A 19,841-nucleotide genomic window follows, 5' to 3' on the forward strand; every position below is an offset into this window, starting at 1 on the left:
GGATTGAGCCAAATCAGCGGATGGCTATCTAGGTGGAAGTTTAAGGTTAATCAAACGAAGTCCAGTAATGTGACGTCGTAGTGAGGAGAGGAGCTTGTCCACATGTCCACCTCGTTGGTGTTTTCATACAGCACGTTCAAAGTGTATGGTACCCTTGGTCTTCATCTTCATCGTAGTCTGACGTGGATGGGAAAAGAGAAAACAACTGAATATTAAGTTTAAGGAAATGTACTGGTTTATGAGCGTAGGATATCACAGCTATTAATATCTAACAAGCAGTTGTACAGGACTATTCTGAAACGGATCTGGACCTAGGTATCCAGCTCTGCGATACTACAAGCAGCAGTAACGATGAGATAATACAGTGATTCCAAAATAAATTTCTAAGAAACGAAAAAGAGTCGCCTTGATTCGTAAGAAACGGTGAGATCCACGAACATCTGGATTTACCGTATGTTCGAGAAGAAATACAGCGATTCGGTGCAAAATATAAATTGCAGCTAAACAACCACGTTAATTACTTAACTATTAACTTTCTACTCAATAGTGAAGGTATTATAGGCTAAAACGACTTCATCTGTTGGATCTTAGTGACTTTATCTGATTTGAGGTGGAATTATCAACGAAGTGTTACCTATCATATCTATATTTCATCACTTCGTTCAATTTTAGTTGTTATTCTTTCATTATTAATTATAATTTTCTTTTCATTTTTTTTTCTTTTGTGTATGAATTCTTGTGATTGGTTTGTTTTGTGTTGAATTATATTGTTCTTTGACTTATCTTTATGTGTGTAATACTTACATTGAATGTTCTTCAAAGGAATAGTAGAATATAATTTTTGAGGAGCTTCGATGGAAGCCTCTCTGTTTATCATTTTTTATGTGGTCATATTTACTTACGGTTTCTTTAATATTGTAACAGATCGCAAATTTTACTTTAATATAAAAAAAAATCCTTATCACAAAAAGCAATTAATTGATGTCCAAATTTGACCTGTAGTTGTTAAGAATAAATTATCGTAGAAGATGTTGAAAAATGTTTTCAATATAAATAAAAACCAAATTAGTTACGACAACTGTTATAGATAATAGATTTTAAGAAAGCGTGTGACTCCATCCGCAGGGAATCTACTTAAAATCCTTGAAGAATTTAAAATAGATCCAAAGACAATAAACATCACAAAAGAAACAATGACAAACACAAAATCAAAACTAAAATTCTTAGGGAAACCTTTTGAGCCATTTGAAATTAAAACTGGAGTAAGGCAAGGAAATAGAATGTCTCCTATCCTATTTGACTGTGCTCTTAAAAATGCTATACGACAATAGGAGAACTTTAAAATTTAAACGTACACGAAAACATAAAAATGGGAGCTAAAACTAAATTCATAAATACAAATATTCTGGCCTTTGCAGACGATATTGCAATTTTCGCAAGCGATATAGACGAGGCTTAAATCAAAATTCAAAACCTAAACGAATTTTCAAGCAAAATTGGTCTTCAAATTTCTTATGAAAAAACTAACTGGTTTTCCAGTGGTAAAGAGAACAGAACTCAAACCCATAAAATTTCCAACAACAAAAAATAAATATAGTTCAAAAATTTTAATATTTGAGACAAATCATAACACTGATTATAATTTAAAAAATAGTGGAATGTAGAATAGAGTACATAAATTAAAAAAAAAAAAACTGCTTATCATCTCACGAAGAACATTTACAATAAAAAGTCCCTGTCATATAACTCTAAAATGAGCCACTATAAAACTGTAGCCCTACAAAATGTACTGCATGGGGCAGAATATCTGCAGTTTTTTCAGAACAAGAAGTAGCAAAAGTAAAAAAAAATTTTAAGAAAAATTTATGGACCAAAATATGAAGACAGAATTTACAAATTGAAAAGTGAAAAAAAAAAATTTGCAATGTGCAGAAAAATTAGGGAACTTAATCCGGAAAGGAAAATTACATTTTTATGGACATTTATGCAGAATGGACAACCAAAAATTGGCAAAACAAATATTTAATTTTTACATAAACAAAGCCACAAAGACAAACTGGTTTAAAGAAATAGAAATAAATCTAAAATGATTAAATATTTCTAAGGATCTGTGTAATGACAGAGATTAAATAGAAAAAGTGATTCGATAATCTAGGTTTCATCGAAAGGTATAAACCTGAATAGATAGACGGAAGAAAGGCGACGACAACAAAGCAAAAAAATGAAAAACTTTTGTGATAAGAGAAAAAAGTCAAAACTACACTAACATGATCCGTACTGGTCGGAACGAAAAGAAAAAAATATTCGAATAAATTATTTCTTTAGATTTTTTATCATATTTTGATTGAAGTCATATTTAAAACAAATGTGGAACAATTTGTTCACGATTAAAAATTGTAGTAAATCTAAAAAAAAACTGGCGCAACTTTTATGGCTTTGCCCTTGAAAAAGTTTTATTTCAAATACATCATAGGTTTTTAAATATTAATGACTTAATATAAATTATTTAGAGTAAATATTAAAAAAAGAAAAAAATGGTTAGAATAAAAATTTGATCCAAATTGACCTTCTGGATCAAATTAGGTTTTTACATTAAAATTTATACCGTATTGAAAGTATAACTGAGAAAAAAACAAAATTTTTAGTAAATAATCTTTGATCCCAGTGGACTCTTTTGTTCAAATTACATTTTTAATATCAAAATTACAATTCATTTGGAGTATAATTTACAAAAAAAAGAAAACATTTAGTAAATAAGTGTGAGTCCCATTTGACCCCCTTGCTCGACAGCTACCCGATATAACGTTTTTAATAAACAGCCACAACTTGAAAAAGTATAGAAATTATACAAAAAATTCGAATAAACTTTAAAATTCTTAAGTCGACGTCTCAAGAGACCCCCTTTTTTCAAAAGTCCGTATATCGTCTTCATTAATAATAGATGTAGTTGGATTTTCAATCTTGAAAATTAAAGCAAAAAATTAAAAAAAATATTTTAACTACATGTCCATTCAGCCCCTTTGATTTTTGGGCTTAAAAGTGTACTGGAATAATTATTTATCTTTCCCAATTTGGTGCAATTATTTAAGGCTAAAGTCGGTTTAGAATTAACATTGAATATTCCCCACCCTAATTAACTTTAAACCAACATCCACTCAACTATATTAACTTCGGAATTTTAAATATTTTAATAAATATTATCATCGTACTAAAGCTTAATTCTCTATAACCATTATACAAATAACAAACAATTCAAAGTGATGATAACTATCCCTCCCAGTTTTAATTTTGTCCCAGATTTAATGCCATCATATGAAGAAATGTTTTGAGCTATTTACGGAGAATTTATGTTGTGCCAGTACTGTTACGAAAAGGAGACGTAGGAGAAGATGACAATGTTACAGGAGAGCCGAGGATAGGACATCTCTAAACAGTACCGCTCGTAAGTTAAAACGGATCTGGTAAATTTATAAAAATGAGATGTTTAAATATTATCTTGAAAGCCTATCGTCTCTACGTATAAACAATTACTCTTAATGGTGGGGGGGGGGGGCATGATGAACATCCGACGAGCTCCACTCTCACATCCTCCATTGAAAACGCCGGATGGGTTCTTGGGATAAGAATGACAAGGAAAAATCTGAACTATCTGCCATTACCTAAGCAATGTCTTTCAACCGCTTGAGATACAAAATACTTGTGAGAAAGAAATCATAGATTTCTTAAGCAACCCAGTCCCTATGAGTTTTCCTGTTAGGCTTTTCTCTTCAGTTGGAAGTTCTACGAGTGATCAGGAAGTGATCAATGAAGAGCACTGGCTGTGATTTAATCACAAACAAAATACTCTTTACGCTACCTTCCAAAGCCGTTGTATGTATATAAAACACACCTATTCATTGGAATTTTTCGGACAACATACTTCCCAACGGACTGGAAAGCTACGAAAAATAGTTATATATATGTGGTCCTGAAACCAGGCAAACCAGCGGATGCGTCTTCGTATAGGCCAATAAGCGTTTTACCTATTATGTCAAAGGTATTCGAAAGATTATTCCTTCGGTGGATGTGGCCTGTTTTGGAGCAGGATCGTGTAATTCCTGACCATCAATTTGGTTTCCGTTATGAACATTCAACTATCGAGAAATCATACCGGCTTTTAAACATTATTAGAAAAAGCCTTGAAGAGGAGAAATACTGTTTGGACTGAGTTATACTCCATCTTTACTGTAGAGCTTCCAACTGGAGACCAAATCATTGTTGCTTCTTTGTGGATGACACGATATTCTGGTATCCTGACCCCGTAGAGGAGGACACCCGCCATTTGACAATTCCGGTCGCCATGCCACCCTCTCCTTACTTAGCCCTGATGGGTTTTACCGGAGATCATCTTCAAAATCTCAGGTAAAAGACATCTTTCAGCCTTGTTCTTACCTCAGTCAGGATACCATCGATGTAAATGCCACGTGAGACATTTACGATATTCTGGCAGTCAATGTCAGCTCAAATGTAGCATAAAATAACCTAAACTCCGAGTTGGATTTAATCAACAGATGGTTCAGTAATTGGAGCGTTAACCAAACAAAATCGAACCATGTGACATTCATAACTAGGAGAGGAACCGCCTTGATGGCGTTTTAATCCCACAAATTGAGAGTCTAAGATGCCGCGGTCTTCACCTCGATCATCGACTATCGTAGAAATTTTCATATAAGAGAGAAGAAAAAAGAACTTGAGATAAAGTTCAAGGAAATGTTCTGATTATCGGGCAGAAGTTTCCCGTTTATCTTTATCTAATAAGTTGCTGGTATACTCAACAATTCTCTGGACCTATGGAACTCTGGGCTACCGCGAGCAAGACCAGTGTCAAGATCTTACAGCAGTTTCAGAATAAACTAACGAGATGTGTAACGGAGGCACCTTGGTTTTTGCAAGTAGAAATGGAATACACGATTATTTAGGTTTACGATACATGCGGTGTAAATACAACGTTTCAGTTCGAAGTACAAACTGCGACTTAAAAATCACGCAAAGCACGTTGTAGTGAATCTCCTAGACAATGGAGATGATGCTATAAGGTTAAAATGACTACACGTCTAGGCCTCAGTGTCTCTGTAGTGTCTTAATGTGTCTATAGTAACTTCGACTGTGAGTGCTGTGCATTATCTGTTCGAATTTTATTTTAAATTTTGTTGCATATTCTTTTCTTTTTTTTTAACATTGGTTCATCGATTTTCTTTCTATTTATGATTTCTTTTATTTTAGATTCTTTCGTTCTATTACCTGTTAAGTGTTATTCATAATTACGTAAAAAAATGTGCATGTCAGAAGTTCTTATACTAGTGTGTAAGTTTTGAGGAGTTTCACTGGGAACTCTTTATCACGTGAATACGGATATGATCCAGTTTACTTAAGATTTATATAAATGTAACCGATTGTATATAGACTTTGAAACAATAAAAGCTAAAAAAATATTAGTTTGTTATTTGCTACTTGTTCTAAAAGTAGAATCCGTTTGAAGATTTATGATAATTTGAATATCTTTATATTGCTTTATTTTTTGTTAATTTAAAAATGGCTGAGAAATATACCTGGGGGTTCCAAATGAAGAGTTACAAGTAAAACACTGACTTAAAGAAGCAAAATATTGCTATCTAAAAAAGAGCAATATAAATAATTCAAGGTTTTGTTAATTTGTTCAGTGGACTGAACTGGATTTTTTTTTAATCCATAAGTCTTTCTTTTTCCCTTTTTTTTTAATTTTAAAATAAATACAAAAAATATATAACATACTAGGTTTTTGTACTCCTTTTTTATTATCATTTTTAAGTGAAATTTTCCAGTAGGAAAAATGATCTTATATTTAAACCGGCTTCTTTGTTCTCTGCCTATAATGATCACACAACTCTATGTCATACAATACTGAAATTTATTGACCCAAATGAGAACAAAGAGAAAGCAAAATTTTCCGTGGCATAAAATATCGGTTTTCTAAAACTTTTAATTATTTTAAATACAACTTTTTCGTAATTTAGTTTGCTAAAATCTTATTTTTTTAAATATTTAAAATAACTAAAATCAAATGTCTAGTAAATGAATAAACGGGGATAAGAAATATTGGTGTAAAAAAATCAAAGAATTATGTTAAATTTTTAAAACATTTTTTATGAGAAAGAGATTTTATCTTCAACATTTTCTTTCTTTTTTATTTAATATTTTTCTTATCAATTTTTGAAATTAATTATTTCGGAAAAAATTATTTTCTACCTAAAATGCAGTTATCTTTTCGTTTACATACATATGAAAATTAATATATATTCTTTTACTTGGGTAACTGCATAAAAAAATAAGAAGTATGTAAAGTACAAAAGAATCGAGTGTTTTTTTTATAAAGAAAAAACTTTTAATAACTATAAAAAATACTTTTCAATTTATTTTAATTATTTACAATTGTTTTTTTTTTAAGAGTAAAATCAAGTTAATAAAGAATTTCTGTAAAATTCCATTGCTGATTTCTTTATTTATTTTTTTACTGATCTGAATATTGAATATGAAAAGAGAAGGAGAGAGAGAGAGAGAGAGAGAGAGAGAGAGAGAGAGAGAGAGAGAGAAGATAAAATAAGTTGCTGCATTATAATAATAATAATAGTAGGAGGGGAAGAAGCATGTGATTTCTCCAAAGAGATCCGGGTGGTGTCTACATTTGCTGTTGCTAGATGGTTATAGAAAGTGGCTCAACCCTCTATCAGAGGAACAAGACAAGACTTACGTCGTACAAACCTACAACAAATTCTAAACGAACTTTTCACCAATCGACAGCTTCGACTAGTCAAGATTGCACAATAATTATAGTTTCAGTAAATTTCTCCTGCGTAATAAAAAACTTACGTATTTAAAAAAAATTATCCATAAGAAATAGATGATAATAGAAAATAATAAAAAAAGTATATAAATATATACATATATATGTATATATTTATATACTTTATATATATATATATATATATAATTATAATAATGTTTTTATTTTTTATTTAAATAATCGTTCAATTCAGTTGAATGTAAAACTTTTGTCACTTTTTATTTGATACACCTTACTTTTTACACAAGTTAAATAATTCAGAGATCACACTATTTATATTTTATCCACCCTAATTTGTTTCGTCTTAGATTAAAATAAAAAAAAATTGTTTTAATTAAATTAAATTTATTTAATTGTTTATTTATTTATTGTTTTTATTTAGTTTAATTAAAAATTAAAAAAAAAAATTACGGCAACAATAATTTTGAAAAATCATAAAATTGAATCCTTCCGAAGAAATTAAGTTAAAAATTATAAAATCTAACTTATTTTCTTGTTTATTAGATAATTTTTTTTCACTACTGAGTAGAGGCTGTGGAATATCGAATGTTTATAAAAAATGTTATATCAATACTCGTATTTTACTTTCCAATATCTATCCTGGACTTTTTTTACGATTGTGATGCATATAAAGTATCTTAAATACTAGTTCACTAGTTACTGGTGCTTTTTCTGAGAATAGACCAGATGATGTCTACTGTAAGTCAATTCCTGTGAAGAAAAAAGAAGATAAATGGTGTTACTTATAGGAGGGCTGAATATTACTTGCATTTCATTGAGCTTGGTATAATAATAAGCGATAATATATTCGGTTCAATGAAGAAGGGAACTTTAGACCACTTCGCACCACATTGTCCTTAGTTAGCCTTGTATTAGATGTTTTTATTTTTTTTAATTTTAAGGATGGCTGTACCATTTTTTTAAGTGCCTTCATTTCATGTTTACTTGTCTATAAACTATTTTATGGTACTACACAAATTATTTTCCTGTCTAAAGAAAAAAAACTAAAATCACTTAAAACAACTAATATTTTTAACTGTTCGAAAAAAATACAGTTTAAAAAAGAAAGATTTACTCTTAAATGCTGTGACAAAATTCGAAAAATACTTTTGCCTTGATTAATTTTTCTATGACTTTAAAGCTAGACAATGTGTGAAAACTTCGCTTCAATTAAGTGAGTACTGAAGAACTTTTTTCTTTTTTTTTATCGCTACTCCCTTGAGCCGGACATACAGTTAAGTAAAACTCGGCCCAGGAAAGCATCCTTAAACTTTAAGGGGGCCTCCCCACCTACCGGCTGTTCGGTCCCCCCCGGTTGGATCTTTTCTCTCTTTGCCTGCCTCCAATCCCCAGGAGGGGACAATCGGGCCCGAGTATGTCGTTCCCCTCCAGGTACTGGTTGTCGGTATTAAATCGTGTCAGCCTCTAACCGCCGGGGAAACTGAAGAACTTAGAAACTTACTGAAATACGTAGCAGAAAAAAACACATTATATTTACGGAGCTAGAATAGAAAGCACCATTTTCACAAATCTGTAAAAGAAAATACCAAATTCATTTTAATGGTGAATTAGATATAAATATATTAGATATAAATATATCCCTAAAATAATTAGTTGATTAGAAATTCTGAGATTACGAGAAAAAAGTAATTTTTTATGTATCGACGTTTACCAAGTGTTATTCCATTCAACACCAAGCGATATTAAAAACGATTAAGAGTATTTGCCACATTTTGAACATTAGTACATTTTGTAAATATTTACTGTTAGATATGTCAATCAATATTCAAATATCGAGGAGACGGCACATTTTATTTCAAAAACCGTAACAAAACGTGTCACGCAATATACTTAAACTTTCATATTACTTCATATTACTGTCAAATAATTTAAGTTAGTTAATTTAATGAACCGTATATTTAAAGAGAACAAAATTGAACATCTCAGGAAACATAGTGAAGGTAATGACTCAACCTTGTTGACAAAAGAATGTACTTCTGATCACCCTCGAAGAAAAAAGTGACAATAATAATCGATATTAAAGAATATATCGATTATGTTAAAGGGTGAAGGGGAATTGTTTCAATTCCTCCTTGAATTCTATTCCCAAAGAGTTGAGCTCGAATTCAATTCCCGTGAGGGTAGTCCTTTGCTATGACGACAGTATTCAATTTTCGAAGTGGCCTACTGATGTCGATAAACGAACGGAGCAGTTCAAATGGAGGTTTGCGTTGCTTCCTTAGTATTGCATTCTTTAATCGTCAGAATTATTAGAGATCATAATTTTTTGCATAAAATTAAAATGTGTGTAACTTTTAGATATGCTATCAAATATTAACTTTCGGTGATGAATTGAAAAGATATTTAAAAAAATATATGAGAAAATGATCAGATTTAAAAACAAATCTTTAAAGTTCTACATTGGAAAGATCAAAAATTCAATAGTTCAAAAACTAATCTTAACTCAATAATTAAACCATTAAACAAATAAAAATTCCTTCAATATTTAATTTTTTTATTTTATATTTAAACGCTCGTTTTTCCCCGGTTTCTCCATTTTTTTACTTAACTTATTATAGGATAGGAAATAAATAAAATCTTTAGCTAATAATAAAATCTATATCCAATCAGGTTTCGTACCCAGAACCTTCCGGATGATCAATGGAGCACTACCAATCGATATAAAGTTCAGCTCATTAAAAAAAATAATACTCCAGGTAAGAAAGATAAAATAATAAAAAGTTACAAAAGCTATAGTTCTAGAGATTTCAAGGTTTTCAATGATATTTACGGATTTTATTATCTGTTGTAAAATAAAAGTTATGTACGAATAAAATTTTGTCAACCCCGTCCGATCAACCCATTTTAATTCTCCTGAACTCACAAGCGAACCAGCACTCACAAACGAGCAGGTTTGGCGAACAGTTGAGGAGCTTTTTCCACTACAAGCAGACCCCGATCGAGAAGAGATAACAGATAGGTAATTCGAACCATTCAGAGTAAGTGAACTAATACAGCAGACAGAAAAATGAAACTTCATAAGGAACCAGGGCCGGACGGAATCCCTGTGGAGGTCATCCGGATTTTAGTCGAAAAATTGCCAATAGAAATGTTAAACATAATTAATCGAATAGTACAAGACGATATTTCTCAGAGGAATGGTACAGAGGTATCTCCAAGAGAGATTTATCATCTGCCAACAGGATGGGTCGAGGGCTAAGTTCAAGGTTACCTGTAGGATGCTCCAGGACTTGGTCTTGGGGCCACTCTTATGGAACCTTGTATGCGATGGAGTATTGTGGTTACACTACCTGGAAGGAGTCTTCCCTGTATCTTTCGCTGACGACCCGGCTCTGGTGGTGTCTGGTAGAACGGAGGACATAGTAGCGTAGACAGCCGATACGGCCATTAGAAGGGTTGAACGATGGTTATTAGGAAAGGGACTTAGCTTGTCGCAGGACAAGACCAAATTCGTTGCGATGGCTGAATGGAGGGTGATTACCGATATCCCCCATATGGGTTGGAGACAGTTTCGTACAGTCACTGACCTCGGTAAAGTAATTGGGAATTTGGCTGGATCGAAATAAGACCTTCATTGTATATGTAATCGAGGTACGAAAAGGAGGAGAGCTCATGGTGAAAAACCTGAGCAGATTGCTAGTAAACATGTCAGGATCCAGAACATCCAAACGAAAGGCCTACGCACATGTAGTGAAATCAGTGCTACTCTTTGGTATCCCGGTTTGGGAGAGGGCACTGCGGGTGGATTGGAATAGGCGGTCCTTGGAGAGGGTACAAAGACGTATAGCCCTCCGGGTGGCATATGCTTACACTTCGGTATCCACCGAAGCAATACTAGTAATTACTGAAGTACCACTCCTACAACAATTGGCAGCGATGAGAGTCAGGGTCGCGACCGGTAAGCCAGCAAGTTCCGCATACGATGAGATCATACAGAACTGGCAGTGGCGACAGGATGAGTCTATCACGGGGCGTTGGACAAACAGGTTAACACGCCGTATAGAACCCTTGGTCGGGAGGGGATTTGGGGAGCTAAACCACTGGTTGACCCAGTTCCTGACTGGTAGGAAGTAGACCCAGTTTCTGACCCAGTGTCGTCGGTGGGAAGTAGAGAGATCTACATGTGAGCGAAGAACAGGGCCCCTCAACGCAGATAATCTAATAGAATATATGCTCTCTGGAACAGAGCAGTACACAACAGCCTCAGCATTCATAAGGAAGGTGATTTAACTCAAAGACCGGGAAACGAAAGGGTGAAAGGTAACCGATTGCGGAGCCCCTACTCGTTCACACTTGTGTGGATGGGTGGTGGGGATGAGGTAAGCCCACGTACTACCCCGAACTGAGAAAAAGTCTGCCTCTGTTGAGGCAGAAGAACAGGATCGACGAGCGAGGGAGTGATAGACAGTCTGCTGCAGAGCCTTCGTTCGTCCTCGCTTGCGAGGATGGGTGAAGGTGATGATGCACGGGGACTCTGGATCCCCTGAACTCAAAGGCACCTCCTGGGGCTGTGTTAATGCTTAATTGCGGGTCCGGCCCCAGGAGGGGAGCTGGTGAGGTGGTTAGGTTTAGTCGGTAGGCCGCAGGTACACATAAACTCTTTAATAACACCGTGCGGAACCTACTGCGAGTCCCACACTGCCCTCTTTGGGGCGTACGTAAAAGGTATTCCCCCACCTTATCTACAAAAAAATCCTGACCTCTGATCAATTTTTTTTGTTTAAAAATTTAATAGAATTTATCCTTCGAACTAATTAAAGCTTCCTCACCAATTGTTGTGATATTTTTATTAAATACTCATAATTTTTTAAGAAAAATAGACGCTAATATAAATACACATTCACAAATCCACGAATTACGTATAATGTGGACATCAACATTTTGGAATTTTCTTATATATCTGCTTGTTTTTTCTTCTTTCTTCCCTCCACTTGTAATTTCTTTTAGGTTTTACTTTTTCTTGAAACTTAGATTCATCAACCAGTCTCTTTCATATAAAAAACTCTTCTTTATCTTCAGTTGCTCGAAGTTTTTTCGATTTGAATGTACCAATTTGTTTTTATTTTTTTGGTTTTCACTAATAAATGTAAAAATGTTCTTTCTCACTCTGTTAATAATTTAATTTCTCTTTCTGTTTTACGTAATATTTTAATTTTGAGGATCAAATTATATGGCATGAAGAGAATACAGGATGAAACAAATAAATTCACCATAATTCATGACTAAACTGTATACAGAATGAATGGCTACGTTACTTGCAGTTATTTTTCTCCTAACTCTATCAATCCTAAAAATATTTCAGTAGAAGATTAAAATTCAGCACAGTTGATAACTTAAAGATTCCGTGAAAAAAATAACTTAGGTTTTCTATTAAACCACGCGAAATACTGAATTTCATAGTGATTGTATATATTTTTATTAACGCTCACAACTACAGGCACAATTAGACATAATAAATTTTGTAGTATGTAAAAAAATGCCAAACTTGACGAAGGATTGAACCCAGAATTTTCCAGATGAAAAACAGAGATGCTACTACTCCCCCAGGACGTTGGACAATTAATGGTGATTTAATTATGGTAGAAGTTAGAACTGTGAATATAACTCCAAAAATTCTGAAAAAATTATTGAGGTTTCCCTTTTAACAACTCTTAAAAGTTAGAAACAGGTTAATAATGGATTTCAAAATTCCAACGGATATTTGTAAAAGGTTGAATTAAAAGTTCGTCTCAAATGCTCTAACAACTTAAACAACGAGATTGTTTAAAAAAGTATTACAGATTTTTTCTTTAAAACATCCTAAAGAGAAGGAAATTGGAAAAAGTCTCCGTATTCCTATTTAATATTTATAAAGCATTGTGACACGTATAAAGAAATAATATGTGATGGAAAATCTTTAACATCAATTCATACACTTCGTATACGTATGAAATTCCAAACTAACATAACTTCGTATGTTGATTATCGTATCCGAATAATTTAGGAAAGATATTAATATTTTGGAAAAAATCCGGTAAAGCTGAAAGCTCTTTAACCCTATATTATGGAAAGTTAGAATACCATATAATACAGAAAATTTTCTTTTTCTTTTCACAGTTCCACCTACAAGTCCGTAGTGTGCACTCGCCCTCTAAGATTTAAAAGTAGAATGACCCATTATAGGGCTGAGTTTTTGGATGTCTGAAGAAAAAGTTGTCAACTGATCATCTTAGTCCGAGTAAAAAATTACGATATCCTTAAAAAAATGAACAAAAATCACTTTTGGTAGAAGAAAGACAAGTAATGTGGTTTTGACATCTAAGAAGTATGGACAAGAGTAGGATGCCTCAAAAAAATTGGTCCTTGATTCCTGGTAAATAAAAAGAAGGGTCGGACAAGGAGGGACTAGATGAGTGATGTTGTAACCACTATGGGGAAATGGGAAGTGCGAGATGAAGACACTTACGATGGACCAATAGCGTTTTAGGTTGCGGTAGGTCTTGAGCTGTACTACAAACCACTAAAGAATAAAATAAGAAGAGATCTTAGATAATAGCATAGAACAAAGCTTGGGTAAAATAGTATAAAGCCACAAATAATTTACTCTTTCCTGTACGAAAAACTTTTTATAACAAAGAAGAGGGATTTATTTTATAAACTTAATAATCTACTGGAAATATTAATTTTTGACTAGAAAAATAACAATAATAATAGTAATAATAATAATAGTATTACTGTAAACTATATTATCATAAACTATTCCTATTTCTTTGAAAACAATACAAAATAAGTATAAATTTCCATTAGTTATTTTTAAGTGATTAGTTCGAGAATTAATAATGGGATATCATTACATTTTGAAATGTACGAGTATAAATGAATGAAATAAAGGGAATAATATATGAAAGGTATAATATCTTAATCAATCAATAGTCGAATTTTCTCAGTTCATACGTTCTTTTGTCTATTAAATATAACAATATAAGTCGCTTATTTGTTAGACAAGAAGGCGGCAGCGATGCAATGTTTTTAACTCATATTGCAGGTGTTTCCCACCCACGGCTTCATATACTCGTATATTTCATTAACATACTTCCACATGTTCAACAAGGTAAACGAGTAAGAAGTTTTAAACTCATCTTATTGGTTTGCTTGATACAACTTCATATACGTATATATATATATATATATATGATTATATTATTTCGGAATAACGTGGTGTTTTTGTTCTGTTTTTTTTTTTATCTTGTTAATAAATAATAGCTGTATATGTATAATATTAACATAATATTAAATGCGTAAATCTGTTTACAATGTGTAAAGGGAGATATTATCTTCCTCAAATACTTAGACTATTCATTGTTGCCAACTGGTCAGACAATACGAAGAGATTTATAATTCATTTTATACATGTCTTGTACTGATGTTCAAATGAAAGGTTGCACTATCGTGCCCGATAGATTTCTATATATTTCGTTTGATTTCCAGTATTATCAGACGTCAGCATCTACTAAATAAAAACATTAAAAACATAATAAAGATAACACATCTATAAATAAATAATTTAATATTACACACAATGTCGCGATAATAATTTTCATTAATATTTTCCAGGTCACAGTCCGCCAATAGTCGAGCAGAGGGTTTGCTTTAACGTTACTGGACTTAAGAGTTGAGAATGAGATTAGTCAAATGCTATGTACAGACAGTGTTCTGTATGGGAGTGAAGCATAGATGATGAAGAAGATGGATAGGGACTGGATTCAGGCTTTTGAGATGTGGATAAGATGAAGAAACTAAAATGGACGGATGAAGTGAGAAATGAGAAAGTAATGAACAGGATTAAAGAAAGAGCACTTAATCGGGCAGTATACAAAAGATAAGGAAACTGGTTAGGACATGCGATTGGAGGAAGCGGAAAAAAGGAATCTTGACAACTGATTGGAAGAGTCAGTAGAAGGAGAAGGAAGCGAGGAAGAAGAAGGATTACATATTAGATGAGGCAAATATTGGAAACTATTAAGGCGACGAAGGAAAAAGTGTGGGCAGAAATAGATGGAGATTGAAATGTTGTAAGGAACCTGTCGCTAGACAGAACACAAGTTGATGACGATGAGTGTAAATGGAATGTACGACATATTCCACCACCCCCTCAACATTTCATATTTTCTGTTATTCTTCAAGAGAGGTGTTTAAATTTTAAATCCAGTATTACATCTTTATTATTTCTTACTATATTCAAAATTTTCTTTACCAACATAAGTGGATAGTGGCAGGATTCCTAAAGTGAAAATATGATTTAGAGATAATTCTTAAAATTTCCAACCGCAGTTCTACTTGGACATAATTTTTTCTTTTAATTCATCAGTAATTTAACTAGTTTGATCCTATTTCTATTCCTATTTATTCTATACTTTCCTGTATCTTATTATTCTCAACAAATTTATTATATTCTAAATTCTGAATCATGTGTTTTACAGATTCCAATCTTTTTCTTCGTCTATAGTTTTTGACATAAAAAAAATACATCCCTCTATCATCAATTGAACCAATATATAATGTTTTAATGACATGATCAACCAATCTAGTTCGTTTAGTCATATGATTTTACCACAAAATTATCCTTTCTCTTATTTCTTTTTCTTTGCGCGAAAAGGTCAACTTAGGACCACGTAAGTGTCACTTCTTTCTAGGCTCTTTTCTCTTCTTCCATGCGTTTAACTTAACTTTGTAAATTACATTTTTTTAATTATAAAATTAAAAACAAATCAAAATTCAGATTTTTAATTATTTTAATTCAATCTTTAGTTACTATAAATTTAATTTATTATTAATTTTTTATCTTCTAATAAGTATAATAAATTACGTACTTTAAAGAAATAATCTGAATATGATAGATGGTTAATCATCGAAAGCACTAAGAATTTGAATCTTATGAAAAACCTACGTAATTAGATATTTGATTATTTTTTTATCTGATAATAGTTATGCAAGAGATATTAAAACGTAAAAATTCGGATATATATTAACCAACCTGATCAAATTTTACAACATATTTACATTTCTGTTTCTATCCCCAAATTCTAATACGCTCTGTTAGTTTCTCCTTGGTAAGCTATGTAAGGAACGATCTGAGTTAGCTACTAACGAAGCGTAAAATAAATCAAAATTCGTAAATCAATCTGTTATTTATTCTGAATGAAACATCAGTTGAAAGGCGATTTGAAAAAATAAGTGGTTGACATTTGTCGGCAATAAGATGTTTTATATCAAAACTAGAAGTATATTGGTGCCGTAGATGTCATCAATATGAGACAGTCGGCGTGAAGAAACTGTCCTTAGTCGATTATGTTCGGAGCATATAGGTTAACACATTGATACCTCATGTCATCCGGTGGTGATCCGATAAGTTCCTTACATAATTACCGCGTTAATGATTCATTTTTTACTTTCCTGCCATCATAACTCTAGAGTTATGCTGCAAGAAGGAAAGTATGGTAATCAATGAAAAAATGGGGTGTGGATTTTTTGTTTTTTTGCAATTCGCGACCCAGGGACCCCAAAAAACAAAAAAGTGAGGGATAATGTCGTACGGACGTATGTATATATGTATGTACGGGATCAATTTTCTCGAAACATTTTGCAAATGTAACATTATATTTAGCTCAGTACATACATGCATGCTTACCTACCGTTAAAAAAAAAGAAGTAGTTTCCAAATTCCCCCTTCCCAAAAAATCGAAAAAGTGATCTATTTATGTATTCCATATTTTTAACTGAATTTTTTTAAGGTCTTTCTAGGCATAGTAATAGTGCGTAAGCAACTTAAAAAAAATTACTATGGGTGCAATATTGTGGATAGGGGAGCCGATCAGAGTTTAAAAATATCGATTTTATGTTTTTTCAAAACTTTTTTTAGTTTATTTTTTTAAACTTGTAATAATATTAAAAGTTTAAATAATAAACTTTTAATAGTAATATTATAACAAAATTTCATCATAGTTTGAACCCCCCCCTCCAACAACAAAAAAATATCTTATGTAATTTTTTATTGGTTGTATATTTTTTAATGGTATTTTTTTTTAGTTTCTTCCATATAACATAGTAAATGTAGAAAAATCAAAAACCTTTCTTGGACGATGATATTGGAGGTGGAGCAGGTAAAAATAAAAAAATTCCGATTTTTTTTGAATTTTTAAAACGTATTTTGGTTAAACTAAACCTACAGAGTGAGCAACATAAAACCGAACCCATAACGTAATTGCTGCAGAATCGGTAGGTTATGTTGGAATGAAATTTTATGAACGGTACGGATAAATTAAATAAGAAAAACATAAAACGTAATTTAAATGTTGCATTTATTTATCTTATTGTTAGAAAAGATGTTCAATATGATCACCCTGGACATCGATGCACTTTTGTGCTCGATTGATGATATTGAGAGTCGTCTGATGCAAAACGTTGTCAATTGTGTTGATTTCTCGTTGAATGTTCACCTTCAGTTCATCAATATTGTGGATATTAGATGAATAAACTCTTTTTTAAGTAGCCCCAAAGGAAAAAAATCGCAAGTAGACAACTCTGGGGAACGTGGAGGCACTGTCCTCTGCTGATAGCTCATTCATTTGTGAAAGCTGCATGTACGGGATTGAGTGAAACGTTTGATGTGTGAGACGTTCCTCCGTCTTGTTGGAAGAAGCTGTATTCTTTTTCATTATCTTTTACTTTTTATTAATTGCGCGTAGAATTCTTCGAAAATTGTGAGGTAAACTTGTGTATTGACAGTCCGGTCAACAAATATTGGTCCCACTGTACGATTAGTCGAAACGCCCACCAAACACCAATTTTCTCATCGTGAAGTTGACGCTCGAATATCTCGTGAGGATTCCTCGCCACCCAATACCTGTTGTTCTGCGAATTAACATGGCTGGATAAATGAAACCATGCCTCGTCTGACATGAAATACGATGTCGTATCTATCTGTCCACCAACAATGTTTTCAAGACGCCAGTTGCAATAATCAAGTCTTTTCGGTTTTTTGTCTCCTTTAGTTAATGCACAGTTGTAACGCAGTATGGTTTTCAATTTTATTCATGAAGAATTTTACGACTATGATGTCAGGAAAGTAAAATTTGATGTAGCCGTTTTGGAGTTAAACATAAGATTATAATTAAAATAAATCTGTATTTTTATACAAAACAAAAATCCTTTTTTATTCCATTTTTTTTTTAATCACTAAATTTCTTATAATTGACTTCGAAATGAAAAGTAACAATAAAAAGTTATTTTTCCCCTTTCTTTTTAATTATTTTTCCTGTTTATTCAATCGAACGCGTTTTAACATTAAATATTACGATACAGAACTGATGATGTAACTCATCAAACATGTTGAATAAAGTGTAATATTATTTTCTACCTTAGAGTTGAGAGGATCATAATCGAGAATGTACAATGAACTACTGACGATTTGTGAAACCATCGTGTATTGACTCTTCACGGTACCTAAGATATTTAATTAATAATTTTACGGATAATGAACTAAACTGTTAATGTTTGCAACAAAAACAAATAAAAATAAATAAAATTATTGATAATGATAAATAAAATTTTACTTATTGTATTTATGAATAACGTTTAATAAAATTAAATGCACGTAATCCTCTACCATTCTTTTTATCAGTTTTTACTTTTTTTCATGCCAAATGTCGTTTAATATTTTATATGTTGTAACTTTACCGGTATGACGGACATGAGTAACGGATTCCTGCCAATTAAAAGAAAAGTAGTAGAAAGTATAATAATGGGAGGAACCCAGAAAGAGGCTGAAAGAAACCCTTTTAGTAAAGGTAACAGATCCGTTTAAAAATCATCTTTTGTAATACTGTCCACTGACACACCTAATCAGGCTGTTCCATGAGAAGAGTTACCTGACCCAAGTTAGGACACATGGAAATGAAAGGTCCCGGTCAATCGCTCTCACGCTCAACTGGCGTCTGGTTCTGCAAGTAAAGAGGATACGAGTATGAATACCCTGGGGAAGACCAGTTGTTGAAATCAATCTAGGCGAGACGTTATGATGTCAGTCTGCGCGATGAGAGTCTGCAAGATGTGTCTGCGAGGTCAGTCTGAAGAGAGTGCTACAATAGAGGAGATATTATGCGAGTTTGAAGCGAGAGTAATCTGTGATAAGGTCAGTGGAGGAGAGAATTTCTAGTGAATTAAGTTCGACGCGATTAAGGTGACGTCACAAGTAATTCCAGTACATGAAAACAAGAAATAGTTCGGTGAGATACTTTTAGACTGTAGGTAAAAGAGATAATATACTAAATTTCATTCATAAATTGTTAGGGTAATTTTATTTGTGAACAGCAAAGATATTTGCAGTAAAAGAACTTTATACTTGTCTTATCGATTGTACTATTGTCGTTAATACAAGACTGGTGGTTAAAAGTGTTAAGACTAGCGATCATGCAAATGTATTTTGTCAATGAAACTGAATTATATTTAACTATCTGTGAAAAATCCTGACGATTACTTTAAATTTTGTTTTGTATGCAATCACTGTCTGTTATTATTATTTTGGTTGTGATTACTATGATTATTTGTTTATTACTGACGTTTATGATTCTTTTTGTCATTATTATTATTAATTTGTCTTTTTTTACTTATGTTTTTAAAACAATAAATTGCAATTATATAAATATTTTCAACTGTCAATCTCTCAATATCCTGATCAAGCCACGAACACGTGACAATATATATATATATATATATATATATACATACTCTTATACTTCCGTCTGTTACAACTGTTAACTGGTTGTTTTATAAACAGTGTAGATGTCTTTAAATCTGTACTGAATTTATAAAATTAAACTGTACATTGAAACTGAATTAACCAATTTAAAAGCAAAGTTAAAAAACGTAATTTTCGATCGTAATTGACTGTTGAAGAAATAGATAGGAGTAACCAGGGAAATCG

The sequence above is a fragment of the Lycorma delicatula genome, chromosome 4 (genome assembly GCF_047948215.1).
Source record: "Lycorma delicatula isolate Av1 chromosome 4, ASM4794821v1, whole genome shotgun sequence".
NCBI lineage: Eukaryota > Metazoa > Arthropoda > Insecta > Hemiptera > Fulgoridae > Lycorma > Lycorma delicatula.